At 46.8% G+C, this 19,819-nt stretch overlaps 1 protein-coding gene across 1 annotated transcript in view; it reads left to right on the top strand.

Annotated features, from left to right (window-relative positions):
- Positions 1-19,819, top strand: part of LRP6 (LDL receptor related protein 6) — a 2,645,333-nt gene that overhangs the window by 1,007,164 nt on the left and 1,618,350 nt on the right. The gene's annotated exons all lie outside the window — the stretch shown is intronic.

Here is a 19,819-nt window from a genome sequence, read left to right as displayed (position 1 = left end):
TAAATAGAGGACCATTAAAGTCACATGATCAAGCCAGCCATTCACAGAACCATTATAAAGAAATATACAAATTCAGTTTAAAAACATCACTTAGCATCTAATAAAAATTAATTTTCATGTAGTTACTTATTAAAAACATAATACATATGTAAAAAACTATTGCATGTATGCATAAACAAATAAATACATCTGTACATTTAATATTACTGTGCATTTAATATTATAAATTCTCACGCTGCCTCTTGGTCAAAACTGGTTTTAAACTAACTGTTCCATTAAGGCCTGGATACTTATCAGCCTGTAGTCGCACTATCAATTCATATTCTTTTAACAGCAAAAGATTTTCAATATCACCACCTCTAATGCCCAACTGCAAAATAGATATACATCTAAATTTAAATGCATGCACCTGAAAATCATGTAGATGCCTATATAGCCCATTTGTTTCCAGCTTTCTTTTTATTTCAGATCTATGTTCTTTTATCCTGTCCTTCAGTTTCCTAACTGTTTTCCCTACGTAAAATGCACTACATAGGGTGCAAGTAGCAAGGTAAACTAATTTAGTGGAATTACAATCTACTCTACAAAAAAAGTCAAACCGTTCACCTGTCATAGGATGCTGAAAACTACTATTAGTGTCGTATATGTCAGAGCAGCAAACACAATTATAACATTTAGATGTATTCATCTTCGTTCGTACAGGCGGTATTTCACTTTGAAAATCCTTATAACATAGCATCTGTTTAAGTGTCCGACCATTCCTGAAAGCATACTTTGGTATCGGGCCAAATAAATCTTTTAAATCTGGTTGGGCCATTAATATGACCCAGTTTTTTTCAATGAAGGATAGGATAATAGAACATAGATCTGAAATAAAAAGAAAGCTTCAGATATACATGCAATCGTTTTTTACATATGTATTATGTTTTTAATAAGTAACTACATGAAAATTAATTTTATTAGATGCTAAGTGATGTTTTTAAACTGAATTTGTGTATTTCTTTATAATGGTTCTGTGAATGGCTGGCTTGATCATGTGACTTTAATGGTCCTCTATTTAAATGTGTCAATGTATTGTGATTTTGTATGCTGATGAAGGGTGTAGACCTGAAAGCTTCATTAAATGTTTTTTGTTTGTGACTATCGTGTGCTGTGGATGTTTATGGTATATAGTACTTCTGGAGTATTTCTGTATTGAAAACCTTTCCTGCTCCCACTAGGTCACTTCAGCCCAGATCTTGGGGAACCGGACCCCACAGACAGCAGCCACAGGGAATGCAGAGATCTAAGTAGTGGACTACTTCCACTTCAATACCAGGGAGTTCTAAGCCACCCCCGTATGGTAAGTACTCACAATGACTCCTCCTCCCCCTCCCTCTGCCCATCTCCACTTACCCCTAGGAGGAAAACTCTCCTTGCATGCAAACACCTGGACTTTCATTACCAACGACTGCTGAGTTCTCAACATACTGTCCCAGGGATACAAATTTTCTTTCCACACCCTTCCAACTCCAAAAGGGTTCCCAGATCTACCTCAAAACCAGTGGGCAGAGGCACAAAAGCAAGTCCTTTCCCTGCTCTCCATGAGAGCAGTAGAGCACGTTCCTGCAGAACAGAATGGCCAAGGTTTTTACTCCAGACTTTTTCTGGTACCCAGGAAAGAGGGCACCTGGCGTCCCATCCTCGATCTATCCATTCTAAACACCTTCCTGGTGATCCCAAAATTCAAAATGCTCCCCATACAGCAACTGCTACCCATGCTCTCCAAGGATGCTTGACTAGCCACCCTAGACCTAAAGGAGGCCTACCTCCACATTCCTGCCAGGGAGTCCTGCAGGAAATATCTCAGCACTTTCAGTTCTCTGCGCTTCCCTTTGGCTTGTCTACTGCTCACAGAGTTTTCACAAAATGTCTAGCTCTGGCCATTGCCTTTTGCAGACAAAGGAAAATCCAGATTTACCCATACTTAGACTGTCTGTCTAATTCAGGCAGACAGCCAGGAAAAGCTGCTCAAGCACCTGGCCTTTGTAAAGTCTCTACTAACCTCCCTAGGGTACACAATCAACAAAAAGAAATCCAAACAGGAACTCATCCAAAGGATTATATTCCTGTAAGCAAGCTTGGGCGCAGCATCCGAAATGACATTCCTTACTCCAAAAAAGCAAACCTTCTTGATAGCCTAAGCCTCTCAACTAGCCACCAGACCCCAACTATCTGAAAGGAAAATCCTGCAAGCTCTGGGGTTCATGGCATCTTGCATTCTACTCCTCCCATATGCCAGACTGCATATGAGGAAACCTCAGTGGTAACTAAAATGCCTTTGGTGTCAACACTGTCAAGACCTGGTGCCTCTTATACCTATAATACCTTGCCTCAGAAAAGATTTTCTTTGGTGGGCAACAGCATGCTCCCTCAACAAAGGACTACCTTTCTCACCACTCCATGCAGACCATCACCAGAGACTCATCAGATTATGCCTGGGGTGCACACCTGGACGGCAGGTGCATGCAGGGCCAATGGAGCCCACAACAAATCCATCTGCACATCAACCAAAAAGAGATGATAGCTGTCCAGCACACCTTGATAGCTTTCAAGCCCCTTTTCTCCCCAGGAGCTCTCCTGATCAAAACAGACAACACAACTGTGATGTGGTACATCAACAAGCAGGGAGGGACTTGCTCCTACCCTGTATGCAGGCTGGCCATGACTCTTTGGCACACAGCCTCTGCCATGCAATTCCACCTGTTAGCATAATTCCTCCTGGCTTCTCTCAACTCTCTGGCAGACCACTTAAGCAGAATCCTTCTGGACCCACACGAGTGGCAGCTCAACAGAAGAACCTTCCCCCTAATAACTCAGAAAAGGGGCACCCCAAGGGTCGACCTCTTTGCCTCCCACACCAACCATCAGCTCAGCAAGTTTTGCACCAGGGAGTATCACTGCAGGGCTTGGAAAGTGGATGCTCTATCCTTCCCCTGGGTCTGTCTATCGGTCTATGCCTTTTTTCCACTACCTGTCATCGCCAGTGGTACTGCTCAAAGTAAAGGAGGAAAAGCCAAGGACAATTCTTATGGCTCCAGACTGGCCTCGCCAGCACTGGTACCCCTTGCTGTGCAGCCTGTCCCCTCTGCTACCTTGGCATCTCACTCAGATTCCAAACCTCCTGACACAGAGGGAAGGGGAATTCATGCATCCCCAATTGCAGACACTCAGTTTGGCTTATTCCCTAACCCCCGCTCAATCTGCCAACCTCAGCAAACAGGTTCTAGATGTTATACATGAGGCCAGACGCCCTAGCACTACGAAGTCTTATGCTGAGAAATGGAAAAAATTACTGCATCTGAATTCAGGCTAAGGGAGCCAATACACCACAGCCCTCCCTCCCTCTCATCCTGGATTACTTAGCTGTCTTGCTACACAGTGGACTTTCCTTTTCCTCTATTAAAATTCATGCCTGTGCTATCTCTGCTCATTTTCCCACTGAGCAGCCCCTTTTCTCACACTCTATGATCAAATTGTTCCTAAAGGAGCTAGCAACTTGAGGCCACCCAGGAGAGCACCAACCCCAGCATTCAGCAGAGCTAACGTTTTTCTCCTGGAAGGCAGCTTTCCTTCTGGCCATCACTTCAGCTAGAAGGGTCTCCGAGCTGCAAGCACTCATGGCTGGAACCCTTCATCTTCCATGCTGACAGGGTATCCCTCAGGACTAACCCATCCTTTATGCCCAAGGGTGGTGTCCAGTGTTGCTCTCAGTCAATCCATTAATTTGTCCACCTTTTTTCCTAACCCACAGAACAAGGGGAAAATGATCCAGCACTCTCTAGATGTGCACGGACAGCTCAGATTCTATCTAGACAGGACTAAGTCCTTCAGGAAGTCTGATCAGTTGCTGGTAAGCTTTGCTGCAGGGGCAGAGGGCAAAGCCATCTCCGAACAAGCCATTTCCAAATGGATAGCAACTGCATCCATTTCTGCTACAAATAACATGGAAAACCTCCCCCAAGGGGGTCAGGACTCAATTCACCAGGGCAGCCTCCACTTCTGCAGCTTTCCTCAGAGGAGTCCCCACCAGGGACATCCAAGAGGCTGCCACCTGGACATGTGTTCACACCTTCACCAAACATTGCCACCTGCCTATCTTCTCCAAACCCAGGGCAGGGTTTGCCTCTGCAGTCTGGCAGGGCAACCTAGCCAGCCCCTAGTTTCCTTGACTGCCTCCACCCTTTTCCTCAACTTTGGGAATCAACCCTAATGTGGATGACTCCAACAGTGAAACATGAAGATCATGGTACAGTTGTGTACACTTATCATAAATGTAGATGTTTGAGTGTATTCACTGTTGCAGTCCTGGTTTCCCTCCCTCCATCCCCATCTTCTTTCTTCTCTTTACAAGGGACATGTTGGTATTTACTTTCTACTAGTGGGGTTCTTCCACCAGAACCTGGCTCCCACTTGTGGGCTCCTGACAGGTTAGGACAAGAAAAACTGATGTAATAGCGTCTGCTGCCTTACTTTTTACTACTGACTACCTGAAGTCAGTCCTGAAGCGACAGCAACCAATGCAGAAATACTTAAGCCTCTGATATTCAGGCCGGCTGAGGGCTACCCTGGCAGGGATATCCCAAATGTGATGACTGCAAGAATGAATACACTCTAACATCCACATTTATGGCAAGTGTACACAACTGTACTTTCTTTGGTATGTGAACAAACAGGGAGGAAACAAATCCTATTTGCTTTGTAGACTTGCTGTCCAGGCATTGAACCCGACAGCCCAACATGGAATCTCCCTGAAGGCAGTTTATATTCCTTCAGATCAAAATATTCAAGCAGACACCTTAAGCAGATCCATGTCACAATCCCACAAATGGATGCTTCACAGGGATGTGTTTCTGGGGTACACCTCAAATAGATTGCCTCCCGCTTGAACAAACAATTTACCACTGTTTTGCACCAGGCTACCCAGTCCCTTAGCAAGGGCAATGGATGCCTTCTCCATCTCATTGAAGGGGATGTTTCTGTATGCATTCCCCCTTTCCTATTACTTCAGAACGTCCTGCAGAAGATCCAGCAAGACAATCCAAAAATCTTGCTGGTGACTCCCTTTTGGCCAAGACAACATTGGTTCCTCCTCCTCCTGCATTTAGCCAGGGGAGCAATCACCGCAAGTTACCTCACAGAGTGGACCTTCTCACACAAGAAAGAGAGATCCCCATCCATCCCCACCTGAAATCTCTGAAGCTAACCCTGTGGGTGATAGAATTCTAATCCCTTTTAGGCACTGTTACACTGAGGATGTGCTAGCAGTCCTGCAGGAGGCTAGGAAACTTAATATTAGGAGATCTTTGTCTAAATGGAAGAGGTTCTCCATGTGGTGTCAACAAGGACAGCTAGACCCTTTGCTAAATGAGGTCCCCTTAGTGCTGTCTTGTCTGTGTGACCTCGTGGAAGCAGGGTTGGCATACTCTGTCAAAGCTCGCCTTGCTATTTCAACTTGTTAGCCTCTTGATTCTCCTCTAGCCTCCTTTCTCCCTTCATAGTTATTCCTTAAAGGAGTGCTACACCTTACACCTCCCATTGTGGTAGGTTCCTCCTCCATGGGATCTGAATTGCGTTCTAGCGATTCTCACTGTTGCTCCCTTTGAACCAGCTTCCAAGCCATCTCTGAAACATTATACCTGAAAAGCTGTACTCCTTGTGGCCCAGACTAAAGCCAGAAGAGTGTTAGAACTCCAGGCCCTCATGGCAACACCTCCCTTCCTCGTCTTCCACAAGGATAGAGTGACCCTTTGGACCAACCCCTCCTTTATGCCCAAGGTGGTCAGTGAGGTATCCTTAAATCAGGGTATTCACCTGGTCACCTTTTTCCCTCATCCCCAAAATGACAGTGAGAGTGTCTTGCATTCCCTTGATGTTCACAGAAAACTTATTTTACCTTAACAAGACAAAGGCCATTAGAAAATTGAACCAATTATTTGTCTATTCCACCCAAGAGCCTTGGGAAAGGCGGTATCAAAACAGACCACTTATGTTTGGATCTCCAAAGCTATATCCTTTTGCTACACATTCCATGGGAAATTGCTCAAATCCAAAAATTAAAGCCCACTCCACTAGAGCCATGGCTTCATCTGGGGCCTCTTCAAGGACTGGACACTGCTTCCATTCTAGAAGCAGCTATTTGGTCATCTGTCCACACTTTCACCAAACACTACAGGGTGGATCATATCTCCAGATTCAGAGTGGGGTTTGCTAGGGCAATCCTGCATGGCTTTGTGGAGAGTAGCCCCATACCACCACCCTCCTCTTCTGTGTGAGCTTTGGCACTCGCCCATTTGTTTGGAATACTGCAACAGGAGAATAGAAAGACAGAGTAGTTGTGTAAAATCTTATCATAACCTTAGATGTCCTTCTCTTCCATGTCGCAGTATTCATTCCCTCCCAACTTACCTCCTTGTCTGCATCTGAACTGTCTCTTCTTGGATGGCACAGAGGCTTTACAGCTATCTTGGGACTGGGATACGACTGGGGGCATTCAGATGTTCATGTTTCACTGTTGCAGTCATCACATTTGGGTTATCTGCTTGCAGTAGCCCTCAGTCGGCCTGATTATCAAAGTCTTGGGTCCTGTGTCAGTTGCTGTCTCATCTTCCGTGACGTCAGGTAGTCAGGGGTATAAAGCATGCAGCCGATGCCATTACATCAGTCTTTCTTGCCATGCAGTGCCCGAAGCAGATCGCAAGTGCCGGTCGGCAGACTCCTGAAATTTTCGTTTTCGAGTTTGAGAACCGAAGTCTGCAACTAAAGCCAAGTACCCCGTTGGGGAAACTTTTTCTTGCTCTAAACCAATGTCAGAAAAAGTCAATAATTGTATTTCTTGTGGAAAGCAAATACCTCATAAAGATTTTAATTCACACTGTATTCCTTGCCTAGGCCCTGACCATGATATACCTCGCTGTCGGATTTCTGCCTTATTTAAACCACGTACTTTTCATCGTCTGTATATTTCCGCTTCTAAATATTTTGCTCGGTTCAATTATCCAGATATGTATTTGATAAGCCACCCAACTACCGACATTCCGAAAAAACACAGACAGAGACAGGCTGCCTAGGTCCAAAGCTGCCGACGCTTCTCCTAAGCTAGTCGCCAGTCCGTCTGTACTCAGTAAAGTGCTTTCGCAGCCCCTGATACCCGCTACTTCAGATTCGCAGGCCTCTACTGAGACCCATTCGGAGTCTGGTATGCCGCGAGATGCTTCAACTGTGGAACCTGTGAATGTCTCTACCTTGGATGGGTTCGGAGCCGCTTTGCAGGCACCGCCTTCTGAGGGTGTATTCAGGCCTACTGACTTGCATATTAAACAGATGCCATCTTCTTCTTCAAGGCCTAAAACTCGAACCATGCCTAGGAAACCGATGAACAGAATGCATGGTCATGCCTCTTTGCCTAAAAAACAAATGATAAGAATGGCTGAAGACCTTGTTACTTTAATCAGGGGAAGCCAACCTTCCCCCTCTAAGAGACCTAGGACTGAATTTGCTTATGATGCTTCTGACCAGGATTCTGAAATTTCTATCTCCTCTGATGACAAGGATTTACCCTTATCCACCTATAAGGATTCTGATGTAGAGGACTCTATTACCTCTTCTTCTTCCCCAGAGGATTTTTCTTTTGGTGAAACCTTGCATAGTCTAAGGGAGCATTTTCACTGGGAAAGCCAGGATTACTGTGATTCGAAAAAGAGGCTTTGAGATTTCTTACTCCAGCCCCAACACAGGCCTTTAGCTATCCCTGCTGTACTGGACATTGTTGATGATGCCTTGTCGGAATCTAGCTTGACCCCTGACTCGCTACCTCCTGCTCCCAGAAAACCTGATAGATATTACAGGGTTCCTGGTTCTCACAAGTTTCTTTTTAAAAATCCTACTGCGGATCCTGAGACCATTTCACAGGGACCCAAGGGCATTAAGGCTACTACTTGCCAAAAATCCTACCCCCTCTTATAGAGATTCCAAGGCCCTGGATAGATGGGGTAAGAAGGTATACACCTCTGCAACCCTGGCCATCAGGGCCTTAAATTGCCAGATTCATATGTTAAAAGTATCAGTAGCATATTATTGGATTGCTTAAACAGAAAATGATGATTCCTTATTGTGCTGAAAATAAGGATGTTATGTGATCCTATCTCGCCTACATTCTGAATGATGGGTTCGGAGCCGATCCCTCGGCTCCGACTTATGCCAAAGAGCGAAGTCTCTTATTGGCTGAGCTTACTATATCCCAGGATGCACTACCACCAGTCCCCAGATCTCGCTTGCGCTTCCTGCGAAGACGTGGTCTCGAGCTGGCTGGGCTAAGTAGTTTATTAAACTAACTTTTCTGTCAGTTTTTTGCTGTTTTTCCTCACAAAAGCTGTTTTAACAGCTATCGTTAACTTTGTGTACGATTTGGTCTTGGATTTGTTGTGTGTGATTGAGTTCAGTTTGTTTTCGGCCCCCCTCCATTCAGGGCCTTCCCGGACTGTTAATATTTAATTACAGGGTCTCTAATAGTTGTTCTACTTGGATTAGAGTTACCTGTTCTTTTACAGGAAGAGTCGGCTTTATTTATTACTGTAAGCTCATATCAGTAGTTAAAATTTAGTGTACTTTCCTGTCAGAGTGACTAGTTTTGTGTATCAACATGTCTCAACCCCATAGGCCTTCGGGCTTTAAGAAATGTTCTAAATGTGCTTTTAAGATGTCTGTTACTGATGACCATCTTCTGTGTGTGTATTGTTTAGGGGCAAAGCACTTGCAGGAGTCATGCAGTGTATGTCACGCTTTTTCCTCTAGGGTCCTCCAGGAGAGGAAAATAAATTGATTCTCAAAGGCTTGATTAAACCCTCTTTGAAGAAGCCTTGGCTTCCTCTCCGACTCCTGCCAAAGAAAGGGCTTCGCTCCGACCAGTCCGTCGGACCCGACTGCCAAGAGACCTAGGCAGGCCTCTCCTTCGGCTCCAAAGACTTGAGCCGAGGTCGAACGGTCTGCCTCGATGCCTCTAGTATCGACTCCTCGGACTTCGGAGCCGATGGCTGGGGCATCGAGAGGCGGGTCACCTTCGGCTCCACTGCTCGGAGCCGACAAGGGTCGCCGCTCAGACACTTCCTCCTCGGCGCCGAAGTCTACCTCGGCACCGATGGAATCTGGTGTGTGTGTTTCCTCGGCGCCGATTCTCATCGAGTCGCCGAGCCGGTCCCCTAGTCCCGTCGGGCCGAGGGAGAGGTCTTCTCGAACCCGTTCTGTTTCCTCTCGGTCTTCGAGAATGTCGGATTCTGATATAGACAGGGTGCTCCAAAGACTTTTCCAGTCCCCAGTCTTTCAAAATTTGTTTCGGCTCCGACCCAGTTGGCCTCGGAGCCGATGACCATGACCCACCCCATTGCCATTCCTCCTCCGACTGCTTCGCTCCGTCGAGCAGGTGCTCTTGGAGCCGGTGGAGATCTCAGGGTCGGCTCCGACCCTTACTCCAACCGGGCCTCGGGTCCGAGTTTGGTCTGTGGACTTCTTCGGCTGGACCCGAGGGTGAGGTTTGGGACCTTTGCTTTCGGTTCGAGCCTCCCTCTCGGTGCTTGCTGCGGGACTTCCGTCTGCCATCATGGCCCCGAGACCGGATTCTCCCAGGATTCTGGGGTCCGGCTTTCAGGGCCATGAGGAGTGCCTGGCCAAATCCTCTTCGCCATCTCTCCGGTTCTACCAGCACCTTCCCTGGGCGTGGAGACTGGGTCTTTGGCAGTTCCCCTGTCCGTAGCCAGCGGAGCCCCGAGGCCTGAGGTTACCCCCAGTGGGGGTTTCCCTCTTCCTGAGGGTTCTTAGTCATCTCCAGAGGAACCTCCAAGGAAGAGATCGTGCAAGAGGAAGCACGTGGACTCCCCCGAGTCTATTACATCGGACACGGATATGGATGATGCGGAGGGGTCCCCTAAGTCGTCCTCGGACGATGTCTCCTTTGCAGACATCTTAGAGATCCTCAAACAACGAGGCGGCTGGATGTCCAAACCCCTCTGCGGACGAATCAGTGCTCCTCAAGGCCTTTGGGGCTCAGCCCTCCGCCTCCTGGGTGTCTCCGCCTTCGACGAGCTTCTGGATTTAGTTTGTCGGCGTGGGAACACCGGATACCGTGGAACCAGTCCCTTCTCGCCCAAACAAATTCTTATCTGCTCCCCGAGAAGGAGTTCCTTACTAAAGGCGTGGCTGTAGATGCCATGGTGGTGGCATCTGCTACACAACAGGGCGTGGCAGAGGCTTCAACGTCCATCCATCCTCCTAATAAGGAGTCTAGGAGTATGGATAGATGCGGAAGCGCACCTTGACTTCAGCGGCCTTTACTTTAAGGTCTCTGAATTATTTGGCACATTTTACCAGGCTTCAGAGGGATCTGGTCAAGGAGTTGTCAGACTCCCTCTCGGTAACCTACCTGAGCAGCTAGCCCAGTCCGTTAGCTCTCAGTTGGCTATCCTTACGTCAATTGCTAACTCGTCCATGAGGCTCATTTCTTATGCGGCGGTAGAGCGGCAGGCACAGGCGTTGCTCACGTAGACAAGCCTGGCTCCGCTTGTGTCAATTTGGAGGCCTTCAAGTCTTCCTTCGCCGACGCTCCCTTTGATGGGTCCTCATTGTTTGGACCCAAGGTGAAAGACACCCTTACCGCTGTGAGCAAGAGGGAAAACGTTATCTGCCGTAGGGGCCCGTTATTCCACTCCCTTCGGCCTTACCCCAAGGCCAAAGGAGGGGAAAATGTGGTTCCGAAAATCTCGCAAGTTTTTTTCCCAACAGCAGGAAGATTCCCCGTCCAGAGGCAGAGGACGGGGAAATTTTTCAGGGAGACGCCGTCCCAGAGGCGGCAGAGGGCCCCGCAATTCTGGAGACCGCGAGTCCTTTCGTGGCTCTTCAGCCTCCCATACAACATGAGGATTGCCCGGCTGTGCTGCTCGAGCCAGTCGGGTGTCGCTTGCCAAGCACCTAGAAGCCTGGGAGTCAATCACTCAGGACAGATGGGTGCTTCGGATAATTGCCGGAGGTTACACCATCCCATTCAAGTCCTCACCCCCTCCGTCCAAGAGAATCCCGGACCCACCACCCAGTCAAAGGGAAATAGCAGCCGCAGAAGCTTCAAAGCTGCTAGAAAAAGGAGTCATCCAACCGGTCCCCACAGACCAAATCGGATCAGGAAATTACTCCAGGTTCTTTTTAGTGCCAAAAAAGACAGGGGACCTGAGACCAATATTGGATCTCAGCAGACTAAATCTATCCGTCACGAAATCCAAATTCCGAATGGTCACGTTGCAATCCATTCTCCCGTTGTTGGAGAAGGATGTTTGGATGTGCTCCATAGACCTCAAGGACGCCTATTATCACATACCGATACATCAGGCGTCCAGAAGGTATCTGCGCTTCAGCCTGGGAACCAGTCATTACCAATTTTGTGCTCTGCCCTTTGGTCTCACCACAGCCCCAGGGTGTTCACCAAGTGCTTGGCAGTAGTGACGGCTCACCTGAGGAGTCTTGGATTCCAAGTGTTTCCCTATCTCGACGACTGGCTCCTGACTGCCACCACCAGGCATCTACTTATGGACAACCTCAAAGCCACCATCTCCTGGGTGTTTCCCTAGGGATTACATTCAATTGGTCAAAGTCTGTCTTGCTGCCCTCTCAGCATAAAGTTTATAGGAGCAGAGATAGACTCAAGATTGATGCGTGTCTTTCTTCCTGCCGAAAGGATTCGAACTTTACAGGGCCAAGTTCTAGCTCTGATATCAAGATCCAAAGCCCCAGCCAGGATGGTCCTACAGGTTCTAGGCTCAATGTCTGCCACGGTACTTTTAGTTCCTCTAGCAAGGTTACACATGAGGATTCTTCAGTGGCTCTTATCAACTCAATGGTCCATCCAAGATCTTCCCTCAATCATCACATCATGATTACGGAAATATGCAAAGGGACCTTCGCTGGTGGCTTCAGACATCCAACTTGGATCAGGGAAAACCCTTTGTTCTCCCTCCAGTGGTTACCCTGACGACAGATGCCACCCAGATAGGCTGGGGGGGGCATTGTCTGGGCAGGCTTGTTCAGGGATCCTGGCTTCCGGATAAGCTCTTCTCCACATCAACGTGTTGGAGATGAGGGCTGTACTTCTATCCCTACAGGCCTTACACAAGTTCCTTCCTCAGGGCATCATCGCCATCCACACAGACAACATGTCGGTGGTTTGGTATCTGAACAAACAAGGAGGGACCAGATCGTATCCCCTTTGCAGAGAGGCCATGAGAGTGTGGGAATGGGCTGTAGCTACCAACCGCTTTTGGTAGCGACCCACATCCCGGAAAGTCAAATGTATTGGCGGACAAATTAAGCAGGACAATTCTCTCTCCTCACGAATGGTCTCTAAACCGCAGTAGCAGCCCAGGTTTTCAAGAGATGGGGGCCGTGCTGCGACCTATTTATGACTCCACAAAACACCAAGTGCCAAAGGTTCTTCTCCTTGATTCCACATCAGGAAGTACCAGCCATGGATGCTCTAGCACAACCTTGGCCAACAGGGTTGCTTTATGCCTTCCCTCCAATTCCACTCCTTCCCAAAGTTATTCAAAAAGCTTCTCAGCTAGGGTCTTCAATGATTCTGATTGCCCCATACTGGCCTCGTCAGATATGGTTTCCTTACCTGAAAAAGCATGCAGTGGACGATCCGTGGACCTTAGACATGATCCCGGATTTGCTAATCCATCAGTCGGGACATTGGCATCAGTCCCTTCAATCTCTGAAATTGACAGCTTGGCTCCTCCACTTCCGACCTTAGTTAGAAGTCACACACTAGACCCGGAAGTTGTTCACATTTTATCTTCGGCCCACAAACCTACCACTAACAAATTGTACCTCAGTAAGTGGAAGAGGTTTGCTATCTGGGCTCAACTCAAGGGCTTAGACCCTATCACTGCTCCTGTCCCAGAAGTTTTGAAATTCTTAACATCCCTATTTAATCAGGGATCTTCTGTCTCAACTATTAAAGTTCAACTAGCTGCTATCTCTAAATTCCATGAATCCACGGATCCTCCTTTGATGAGCAGCAGGTTATGCAAAACATTCATTAAAGGTGCGAGCCTGTTAAGACCACCAGTTTTTCATCCTGCACCTCCGTGGGATCTTGATTTGGTGCTGCGCATTAACATCTCCCCTTTGAACCGGCTGCTACGTGCGAGTTAAAATATCTGTCATGGAAAACGGCATTTTTAGTGGCTATTACTGCAAGAAGGGTCTCAGAGCTTCAAGCCCTGTCTATTAAACCACCGTATTTGATTTTCCACAAAGATAGAGTATCACTTAGGCCTAATCCATCCTTTGTCCCAAAGGTCTGCTCTAGTTTCTGTCTTCAACAATCTCTAGAACTACCAGTTTTCTTTCCAAAATTCTCTAATGAAGCAGAATACACTCTCCATAAATTGGATGTTCACAGGCAATTACGCTTCTATTTAGACAGGACTCAGCAACTTCGTAAGTCAGACCAGTTGTTTGTGTCCTTCTCAGATAATAAATTGGGCCAAACCATCACAAAAGCTACAATCTCAAAATGGATCAGAGATTGCATAACTCAGGCCTATTCTTCTTGAATAAGCAACTTGCATCATCTATCAAAGCTCATTCTACCAGAGCTATGGCTACTTCTATAGCTTTTCATTCCAAGCTCGCTATTTCGAAATTTGTGCTGCGGCTACTTGGTCCAACCCGCACACGCTCATTTCCCACTACAAATTGGATGTGGCATCTAAAGGACGAGCTTCATTTGGTTCCACGGTACTCAGGAGTGTTTTCCAGTGAGCCACCCAGGATTCAGGTGCTAGGGACGCTGTCCCATCATTCAGAATGTAGGCGAGATAGGATCACATAACATCTTTTAGTTATGTACTCACCATAACTTCAGATGTTTGGGATCCATCTCGCCACATTCCTGATACCCACCCTCCTTCCCCTGCCTTGCAGATCAGAAGAGATTGAACGGTTTTGAGCTCTACTGTTTTTATCTTGTTTCATCTGACGATGTTATATAAGCAGGGTATGCATGTGTGCATGTATGCGGACAAACTAGATCTGGGGGACTGGTGGTAGTGCATCCTGGGATATAGTAAGCTCAGCCAATAAGAGACTTCGCTCTTTGGCATAAGCGTGCCGAGTCGGAGCCGAGGGATCGGCTCCGAACCCATCATTCAGAATGTAGGCGAGATGGATCCCAAACATCTGAAGTTATGGTGAGTACATAACTAAAAGATTTACAGGATTTAATGCATTCTGCTGAACAGATGGGAAAACATACTTTGCAATGTGGTTTTGATTCACTAGAGGCATCTTGCAGGGCTGCTGTCACTGGGTCTGTACTTAGAAGGCATGCTTGGCTTTATAGGTTCATAGGTTTATACTAGGCTATCTGCCCTAGGGCACTTATAAGCCTAGCCGAAAGTGTTTGGCTCTCTCCACCCGTATAATTTAACTTCTGGAGCCTCTGTCCAGTAGCGCCACTGGAGTGATCCCAGGTGCAAACTTAAGGGTTACCCATCCACTCATCAAGATTTCTCTTGGAGGGCCAGCGAGGGGCTTTGTCTTACGTGAATTGGGAATTTATTCCAGAGTGTGGGAAGCCTTTGGGATATGAATCTATCCCTCCAGCATGTCCTATTAATTGCTGTGCTGAGGTTTACGTCCAAGGAGCTTGTGGCTGTAATGGATTTGTTTTTTTTTTGTAAGGTGGAGCATGTCCATTAATTCTGGGTTGGACATGGCCTTGTAAGTCAGGCAGAAGTTGCCTCTGAGCAGGCGGTAAGCAGCTGAGTAGAGCTGTAGTTTCTTTAGCCTAGTAGCATAGGGCAACTGTTTGAGGCCCGTGATCCTTTTGGTAAGGAACTTTTGGGGGGTCTCCAGCTGCTGCAGGTGCTGGGTAAGGTACATCCCAAATGGGGCATTGTATTCAATTATGGGTCTGATGAATGATGAGTATAGGGGCACAATGATCTCTCTAGATCTAGACAAGAACCCTTTAGTTATAAGATGGGCAATATAGAAGGATTTTCTGACTATTTTGGCAATGTGATTGTCAAAGGAGAGGTTGCCATCAACCTGGGTCCCCAGATCCCTAATTACTTCTTCTGTACTTAGTGGGTTTCCTCCTATGTGGTAATTAGTGGGCACCTTGTTTTTCCCAAAGGGGATGACTATGCATTTTTTGGAGTTAAGCTTGAGGCCATGGCTCTGACACCAGGCATCTGTCTCCATAAGACCCTTTTGGAGAATTCTTGTGTCGGCCGGGGAGTCTATTATGGCTCCCAGTTTACAATTATCGGCGAACTTGGTAAGCCACAGTCCTTTTGTGCTGGCTTCTACTGCAGAGAAGTATATACCGAACAAGAGGGGCCCCAGGACTGAGCACTGTGGGACTCCACTTGTAACAGGTTTAGAGTCGGACATGGCACTTCCAACCCTGACCACGTACGTTCTATCTGTAAGCCAGTTTGCAACCCATCTTGTGACATATGGGTTGATGTTTAAGCTGGTTAGTTTGTTTGATTCCAGAGTGAGGTATTGTGTCGAAAGCCTTACCGAGGTCCAGATGGGCAGTGTGGACTATCTTACCCTCATCTATGGCTCTGGTGACTGTTTCAAAAAAGTCAACCAGGTTTAGGAGGCAGGATCTGCCTTTAACAAAACCAAACTGGGTAGGGTCCAGTGTCTGGAGGTTTCCGATGTCTTTGTTTATGAGATCCATAATGATACGCTCCATAGCCTTGCAAATTAGGCTAGTCAGACTTATGGCGCGATAGTTCCCAGGATCCGTTGTGGAGCCACCCTTGTGGAGAGGGATCACTGTTGCTGTACGCCATTCCTTGGTACATAACCTATTTTAAGGCTGAGTTGGATTAGTGAATTTAAGTGGGGGTTTAGTTCTTCCTGGAGCTCGTGCAGGACGCAACCCGGTATTCCGTCTGGTCCCATAGATGCTGTGTTTTTAGCTTTGGAGAGGGCTGCTTTTACCTGTGTGTCTGAGATACCTGGGGGACTACATTCATCCGGGATAGACACAAGCCCTTTTGGGGGGAAGAGGAATAAAATTTGCACTGAACCGGTCAGCCAAAATGTTGGCAATGTCAGTCGGTTCTGTGTATTTTGTGCCGTTTTGTACTAGCTCTGAGCAGATCTGGGTGTTTCCCCCCAGGTTCCTGACGTAACTGAAGAATGCTTTGTGAATATCTTTGGAGTCTCTGGCAATTTTTCTTTCGAAGTTTTCCTTTGAGACTTTTATGGTGGAGCGAAGTTTCTTGCTAATACTGATCTGGGATGTCTTCCCTTTTAGGGTTTTGGCCCTGTCATGTAGTAGTCTCCTCCTTTTGTTGTATAGCTTGTTTATGGCTGGGGTCCACCAGACTGGTCTCCTATTTTTGGAGGAGTGAGCCTTGGTTTTACTTGGGATGGCACGATCCATGCATTCCTGTAGGTGCATATAGAGTGCGTTCATATAGGATTCTGCGGTTTGGGTAACATTTTCCAATTTCTCAGGGGCTTTGATGCTTCCTACTTCTGTCTTGAGCAGACTGATGTTTGTTTTTGAGAGGTTTTTCACTGTGGTTTCCTTGGCTGGGGGTGGGGATGTGGATGTCCATTGTGATCAGTTTGTGGTCCGATCTTATCAACGAGGGATTTACCTCCGGTGTGGAACATTGATCCCCTATGTTTGTAATGACTAGGTCTAATGTATTATCCCCTCTTGTAGGAACAGTGACTAGTTGTTCCATAGCATTTGAGTTGATGAATTCTAGAAACCGTTGGGCAAATTTACCCAGTCTGTAGTTGGGTAGTTGAAGTCCTCCAGTATTATGGTGTTTGGTAGGATCTTCATATTCTCTAGTGTTCTCAGGAAGGCCGCGTGTGGGTCTTGAGACATAGAGGATGATCTATAGCAGGCTATGACTTGGAAGGCAGTTTTGCCCACTGTTAGTTGCACATGAATTGTTTCCGATGTTTCATGCAATGCCACTAATCTGGAGATGTGGGTGTCCTTGATGAAGATGGATACACCCCCTCCCTTGGTGCTATTGTCCGAGTTTTGTGGCCGAAAAGTATGATACGAGTTGAATCCTGGTAATGCTGGGGTGCTCTCAGGAGCCTTGAGCCAGGTTTCTGTCACTGCACAGATATCATTTTGCTCCATACTGAGGAGTGCCTCGAGTGCGTGCATCTTTAGGTTTAGACTTCTGGCGTGGAGTAGCATTACCCTTAGTTTTTATTCTTTGTATTGTCTAAGGAGGTGGGTTTGTCTTTTGAGCCTTGCCTAAAAAAGGCACTATGGGCCAGTATTCGAAAGCCCAGGGGTGACAGGTGCAAACCATCCCTGGTGAAGCAACGTGGCTTGTCTAGCATGTTGTTCCAGGCTGACAGACACTGGATCCCCTTTGAATGACACCAGTAGCTTAGCCAGTTGTTGAAGTCAATCATTTTGTCTCTATACTGTGGTATCATTTTAGGTGAGGGCAGGATGCTACTCAGGGTCGGGGTCATACCGGCCTGGTCTACATGATCACAGAGATCCTCTGTCTCTCCATGTAGTCCAGGGAGGTACGTCTGAAGTCATTTACACCAGCATGGACAATGGCAGAGTCGTATTTGTACTTGCTGTGTAGTGACCTGAGTGCTTGAGTGATGTGGCGGATCCTGGCACCCGACAGGCAACTTAGTGACCTTCTCTTTGTTCAGTCTGGTGAGTGGGACGTCAGTGTGCATGACGATAGTCACCTATTACTAGTGTATTAGGGGTGTCGTTTGGCCTTAAGGGCTAGGACTGTGTGGCCCACTGTCTATGTGGGGTATGTGTATGGTTAATGTTTGGTAGTGAGTGCTTGTGTGTCTACTTAGGAGGTCTCTGCTGTTTTGGCAAGTTTTTATTTAGAGCCTCCGAGTATGTCTTTGTGGGTTTGTGTGTCTTGTTTTCAGGTGTGATTAGTCTGTGTGTGACTGGTTTTGGGGTTCTTGTGTTACCGTCTCCTCCTGACTGGCGGCACCAGTCTTGGGTTGAGAGAGCTTAGCCTCCAGTTTGGCTGCATAGTTGCATCTGTCGCATACATTAGAGGTTAATGGTAGGAGGAGGGGGTTGTCTGTGTACATGAGGCAATTGTAACATTGCCTCAGGATTCCCAGGTTCACCAGCTGGACTGGAGAGTATGACTGAAACTGTGCTTTGGACATGCCTGGAGAATTTTAAATAGTGATTTATGGGAAAATAGAGAGCCTATTACTACTGTTTTGTATGAGGGGGTAAGTGCTTGTAGTTTATTTGTGTTTACTGTGAAGCTAAGGCAAGTGCTAGACTGTAAGAGGAAAGTAGAGAACTTTCCTGAGGAGTTTGAGTAGTTCCAAGGATTTGCTGAGAAGCTAGAGTAAGTGTTGGACTGTAAGAGGAAAGTAGAGTGCTTTCCTTGAGAGTTTAAGTAGCTCTAAGGGAAAATTTGAAGAGCAGACTTTGTGGAGCCAGGAAAAGTTTAAAACCGTTAAAACAACGCTGCGTTCCGCAATGCTGCGCTATGCGCAAAAGCGGGTTTTAAGACAGGGAACTTGAAAGAGCTAGGAATTAGCCCATAACGGCCAGTAATCTACTAGTTTCTGGGCTGAGACCACTCCTTACTCCCTTAAATCAGGACCGCCTGTTTGGCAACAAAGCAGAAGTTGTTCTTAAAAAGATGGAGGAAAAAGCTAAATCTATGCAAACTGTTAAAGATTTCTTACAAGTGCAGCCTCCAAGATTTAGTAGGCATTGGCCCTCAAAAAATTGGTCCTTTCCTGCCTCTTCCAGGTCTTCTCAGTTCAAACCCGCAACCAGCAGAACAACCAGGCTTCAGTCCCAAGGTACGCACAGGACTAAGCAGTGGGGGTTCCCAAAGTACACACAGGACTAAGCAGTGGAGAGCTGCCATTTCCAAATCAGGGAGTAGTAGACTCCCTCCTATGGTAAGCGGTCTCAATGACTTAACTTTAAAATTTCCAAGCACTTCTCAACTGACTGCTCCTTTAGGGGGAAAGATTGCTCTGCAAGCAAAAAACTGGGAACTTATTAGCCAGGGTAAATGGGTTTTAAACAGTTTCCCAAGGATACAGATTTCACTTCCACACATTACCAACCGCAAATGGTTTGCCAGATCTACCCCCAAATCAATGAGCAGAGGCTCAAAAGCAAGTACTGTCTCTCAAGATTAGAGGCTATTCAGACTGTACCAGAAGAGGACAAGGGACAAGGTTTCTACTAAAGACTTTTCCTGGTACCCAGAAAAGACAACTCATGGCACTCACTCCTGGACCTTTCTATCCTAAACGCCTTTTTGGTGATGCCAAAATTCAAGATGCTAACTCTTCACCAGTTGCTTCCCATGATAGGCAAAGATGCTTGGTTGGCAACACTGGATTTAAAGGAAGCCTACCTGCACATCCCAATGAGGGAATCTTGCAGAAGTTACATATGCTTCAAAGCAGGCTGCATGCAGTATCAGTTCTCTGTACTGCCATTTGGCTTATCTATTGCGCCCAGGGTATTCACAAATTGCCTAGTTCCAGTCATTGCATTTTGCAAGCAAAGAAATATTCAAATATACCCATACCTGGGCGATTGTCTTAATTCAGGCAGAAAGCCAGGACATACTTTTGAATCATCTGGCATTTGTACAAAAGGTGCTAACTTGTCTGGGGTACACCATAAATGAAAAAAAAAATCACAGCTGGTGCCCGGTCAACAAATTATATTCCTGGGAGCAAGCTTGAACAC

The sequence above is a fragment of the Protopterus annectens genome, chromosome 11.part0 (genome assembly GCF_019279795.1).
Source record: "Protopterus annectens isolate FY-2018-M chromosome 11.part0, PAN1.0, whole genome shotgun sequence".
In the NCBI taxonomy this organism is placed as follows: domain Eukaryota; kingdom Metazoa; phylum Chordata; order Ceratodontiformes; family Protopteridae; genus Protopterus; species Protopterus annectens.
This window is presented reverse-complemented; position numbering and strand designations above follow the sequence as displayed.